Genomic DNA, 5,459 nt, shown 5'->3' on the forward strand with positions numbered 1-5,459 from the left:
GCCTCATTTCTAATAAAAACTAACATACTAGATTTAGTTATATATACATGAATTTTTTTTTACAAGTGGATCAGAGTTTATTAAGTAGGGGGTGAAGAGGGTGTGGCACAAGTAGAAGTATGCGACACCCGAAGTGAACAGAATCTGAGATTCCTGAAAAAAAATCTGTCGATTACACAATTGGCCACTTGCTCCTCCATTGACACAGGGACTGGTCAGGGCAGATGAGGGAATAAATCCTGTGGCAGGACCAGTGGTTACTCCCAGGCTGGGAATAATCTCCACGGAGCTTTCAAGACCAAGCCAGGCTTGGGCAGAGACTTCATAGCTGATGAAGCTGGATCCAGCAAGGTGGCTGTGAGCGAGAAGCCCTGGGTGGCAATCTGGTTGTATATCATGAGCTGGCAGCACTGGCTCTGATCCCTAGGGAAGCAGTAGAGGTCATGGGTGAGGGCAGCCAGCGTGCCCAGGCAGCCTATGGGTACCATTGGGTTCTTGCAGGTCTTGAGAAGGAACTTTTCCTTGAAGCTTTCTGGAGTGCTGTAGACACTGAGGCTAAAGCCCTCAACGACTAGATGCTGCGACAGTTCAAAGGGTGCCTCTGAAGTCATAAGGCTGGGAACCCCCATGTCCCAGGCAACAGCAGTATGAGAAAACAGGGATGCTGAACTCCATCTCCTCTATATGTGAATTTGTAAAGATCAACCAGTTCATAAGCTGTAAAGTAATTACAGCTATTTGAATTAAAACAAACAAGTCTAAAATTAAAATGTGGTATCTGAATAGGTAACTTTTTAGTCCTTTAACACTGCTCTGAATGAATTAACATCAAAAAGCTATGAGGGGGCCACCCATGAAATTTGAGATATAAATGAATAAATAAAAATAAATATATATCTTTTTATATATACACATGTGTATTTATATAGTTATATCAACACAGACATACAAACACACATACACAAACATAAATACAATGAAAGAAAGAGAGATAAATTTCCAAATTCATTCTTAGGAGTATCCTTGACAGTACAGTGTCTTTGACACTGTTTCTAAATCTTCTTACCATAGCACCTTTAGGTAACTTTTTATCTTATTGGATTTGGTTGGATAAAAAAGGAACAGGTCATAAGAGGAATGCTTCTTCCTCTTAGTAACTACCACCCAAAAGTCTTAGAAAAATTTCAGAATGCTCCAAATAGGAGCATTCTGCCTTTGAGACTCTATAGATTGAGTGAAAGGGGGACAGAATCCAATTTAAGTCAAGGTGGAGGTAGCAGTGGACAAAGAGCAGAGGAGCCCTCATCACAAAGAAAGGAGCTAATAGAGTGGGATCTGTCCCTCACCCTCCAGAGTTCTGCTGCCATGTGAGGCTGGTGTCCTAGACCCAAACCCACCACCCAATAGAGGGAGTCCCCAACTCAGGCCTGCAGTCACTTAACCCTTTCTGAGGGCCAGGAAAAACAACCATGTTAGGTGAAAGTAAAGGTGAAGGAAGAACTTGAGAGGTAGGAAATTAGGTAGGAGAAGAGGGATGCACAGCTGAGAATTGAAGTTGATTTTGAAATAAATTCCACCACAAAAGGTTGTTACACCATGGGTCAAGTTCAGTAGTAAAGAACTGTACTTAAATCTTGAGTCATTAACTTTTTTGGTAGGTCTAAAATATTCATTACAAACATATATAGTATCATTTCCAGGGAAAAGGAGATATTGGATTCCAAACAACTGATTTACATGTGAATTTTCTAAGAGTCAACCGGTTGATAAAATCAAGAGTAATTGTAGCTAATTTGAACTAAAAAAGTAAGTCTAGAAGTCGTGTGGTGCCTTACTATGTGTGTTTTTAATCCTTTAGCCCTGCACCAAGTGAACTGAGCACAGTATCTTCTGACAGCTTCTACGATGCCAAGTGAGCTATGACGAATAAATCTGTATATATGTGTCCGTATATGTGTAGACACACACACACACACACACACATTCAGAGAAATTGATGTTTGGGATGTTCACTCTCAGGAACACCTGGGAATACAGAGTTCCCTTCATATATTTTTAAAGCCCTCTCATGGTAAGCTTCAACGTGTAATATTCTTTGTCTTGAAATTGAGATAGAAAAGATGCACAGGTCATAAGGGAAGTCTTTTTAATCCTAGAATTTGTCACCCTTGATTACTGTGTATGAAATTCTACTAGAGATGGCAAGGAAGGAGAGAAACTTATTTGGAGCAAGGAGGAGTTAGCAGTGGACAGGGAGCCAGAGGAGGCCTTAGCAGAGAAGATGGGAGCTAATAGACTGGGATCTGTCCCCCATCCTCCAGAGTTCTGCTGCCGTGTGAGGCTGGTGTCTCAGACCCAAACCCACCCTAGTATAGAGGGAGTCCCTGACTCTGCCCTGCAGTGACTTGACCCTATCTGAGGGCCAGGAAAGACAGCCATGATCGAGGACAGTCAGGTGTGAAGGAGGGACTTGAGAAGCAGGAAATTAGGTAGGGGAAGAGGGATGCACACATGCAAATTGAAGTCAATTTTGAAATAAATTCCACCACAAAAGGCTGTTACACCATGGGTCAAGTTCAGTAGTAAAGAACTGTACTTAAATCTTGAGTCATTAACTTTTTTGGTGGGTCTAAAATATTCATTACAAACATATATAGTATCATTTCCAGGGAAAAGGAGATATTGGATTCCAAACAACTGATTTACATGTGAATTTTCTAAGAGTCAACCGGTTGATAAAATCAAGAGTAATTGTAGCTAATTTGAACTAAAAAAGTAAGTCTAGAAGTCGTGTGGTGCCTTACTATGTGTGTTTTTAATCCTTTAGCCCTGCACCGAGTGAACTGACCACAGTATCTTCTGAAACCTTCTACGATGCCAAGTGAGCTATGACGAATAAATCCGTATATATGTGTCCGTATATGTGTACACACACACACACACACACACACACACACACACATTCAGAGAAATTGATGTTTGGGATGTTCACTCTCAGGAGCACCTGGGAATACAGAGTTCCCTTCATATATTTTTAAAGCCCTCTCATGGTAAGCTTCAACGTGTAATATTCTTTGTCTTGAAATTGAGATAGAAAAGATGCACAGGTCATAAGGGAAGTCTTTTTAATCCTAGAATTTGTCACCCTTGATTACTGTGCATGAAATTCTACTAGAGATGGCAAGGAAGGAGAGAAACTTATTTGGAGCAAGGAGGAGTTAGCAGTGGACAGGGAGCCAGAGGAGGCCTTAGCAGAGAAGATGGGAGCTAATAGACTGGGATCTGTCCCCCATCCTCCAGAGTTCTGCTGCCGTGTGAGGCTGGTGTCCCAGACCCAAACCCACCCTAGTATAGAGGGAGTCCCTGACTCTGGCCTGCAGTGACTTGACCCTATCTGAGGGCCAGGAAAGACAGCCATGATCGAGGACAGTCAAGGGTGAAGGAGGGACTTGAGAAGCAGGAAATTAGGTAGCGGAAGACAGAAGCACACCTGCAAATTGAAGTCGATTTTGAAATAACTTCCACCACAAAAGGCTGTTACACCATGGGTCAAGTTCAGTAGTAAAGAACTGTACTTAAATCTCGAATCATTAACTTTTTTGGTAGGTCTAAAATATTTGTTACAAACATATATAGCATTATATCTAGGGAAAAGGAGATATTGCATTCCAGATAACTGATTACATGTGAATTTTCTGAGTAAACCAGTTAATGAGGTCAAGAGTAATTGTAACTAATTTGAACCAAAAAAGTAAGTCTGGAAGTCACGTGGTACCTTACTATGTGTGTTTTTAATCCTTTCACACTGTCCTGAGTAAATTGACAACAGAAACCGCTGATGAAACCTCTGATGAAATGTGAGATAGAAAGATAGATATATATAAACAGAAATATATATATATATATAAATACAGAGAGGGAGATGTATTGAGATTTGGGGGGTTTGTTTTCAGCAGCATGCATGACATTACAGAGTGTCCTTGACACTAGTTGGATAAAAGAGAAATAGGTCGTAAGAGGGTTGCTTCTTACCCCTTTTGTCACCCTTATTAGCAGCAAAAACCCTTAGAATGCTGTCAGATTGCCCATCTATAAGACTCTGCTAAAGTGGTCCCAGAGAGCAGGAAAACCTATTTGAAGCAAGGAGAAGTAATTCTGAAGGGGTTCAGGAGTAAAGAAATGTACGTGAACTTGATTCACTAAGTTGTTTTTCCTAGGACTCAGATCTTCATTACAAATATATAAAGTCTCATTTCTAGGGAAAAATTAAATATCAGTTTCAAGTAACTGATTAAAGTATTATTTTTTAGGACAAGTAGATTACAAGTTATTGAAAAATTGTAGCTAATTCTCATTTAAAAATAAGTCTAGAGAAACATGTAACGTCTTACTATGTGCATTTCTAATCCTTTAGCTGTGACTCAAATGAGTCGAAAACCATAACCCATGTTAGACCCATGCCTGAAAGGTGAGATGTAAATACATATATAGAAAGAGATGGGGGGATATTGACACTTGTGAAATCTGATTATTTATTGAATGGAGTCCTTATCTCAGGAAGTTATTTGAATCCTGTCCAAGGAGGAGAAAAGATATCCATGATATGTGACAAGTAGAAGGTGGTAGAGGGACCCAGGTTCCAAATAACTAATTAACTTATAGTTTTTTAGAGTTCTATCAGTTTATGAATTGTAGAGCAATTGTACCTGATTTCAACCAAAACAGTAAGTATACAAAGTTACTTGGTTCTGACAATGTACATTTTCCATCTTTCACACTGGCCTGAATAAATTGATATCAGAAGTCTGTGATGGCTTTGATATGTCTTACCTGTCAATGAAGGTTCCATCCAGCAATACCGATGTCATTTGTTTGAGTCAGTGCTATATATATCCATCTTGAGAGAGAGAGAAAAAGAGAGTGAGAAAGACAGACAGACAGAGATAGAAAGAGAGAGAGAAAGAGAAACAGCTATTTGCAAAATTCAGTCTTGGAAGTGTCTATGGAAATACAGTGTTTTCTGGAGAATAATTCTAAAATTATTTCTAAAAAATTAGGTCTTCCAGTGAGCCAAATCATGTTTCCTCTGTTTTTTAGATTCAAAGGATTCTTTTTGTTGAAATAAATTTTTCATATCACTGTTCCATGTAGCACATTTCTAATGATATATTCTTGCATTTGTTGGTGGTTAAAGAATAAAGGAACAACTCTCCAGGCTCGATAATGGTACTGAGGACACTGACTTATCTGATTCTTGTGGGTAAGTCAGTTTGAAATTTGGAGGGAGGGAGCAGTTGGTGGATCTCTTATCTTTGCAAAGATAGGGCTTGTGTTGAGGCAAGAAAGAAAAAGGAAAATTGTGGAAAGGTATCCAAATGTTTGGGGGGGTACACAATTATAACTAATTGAATTTGCAGATAAGTACCACGTGTAAAAAAAGTATTTCCACATACTCACAA

General features: G+C 39.5%; 1 pseudogene; it reads right to left on the reverse strand.

Moving 5' to 3' along the window:
• Positions 1 to 257: 257 nt before the first annotated feature.
• Positions 258 to 629, reverse strand: LOC139043613 (HIG1 domain family member 2A pseudogene; annotated as a pseudogene).
• Between the last annotated feature and the right edge of the window lie 4,830 nt (positions 630 to 5,459).

The sequence above is a fragment of the Equus asinus genome, unplaced genomic scaffold (assembly GCF_041296235.1).
Source record: "Equus asinus isolate D_3611 breed Donkey unplaced genomic scaffold, EquAss-T2T_v2 contig_306, whole genome shotgun sequence".
Lineage (NCBI taxonomy): Eukaryota > Metazoa > Chordata > Mammalia > Perissodactyla > Equidae > Equus > Equus asinus.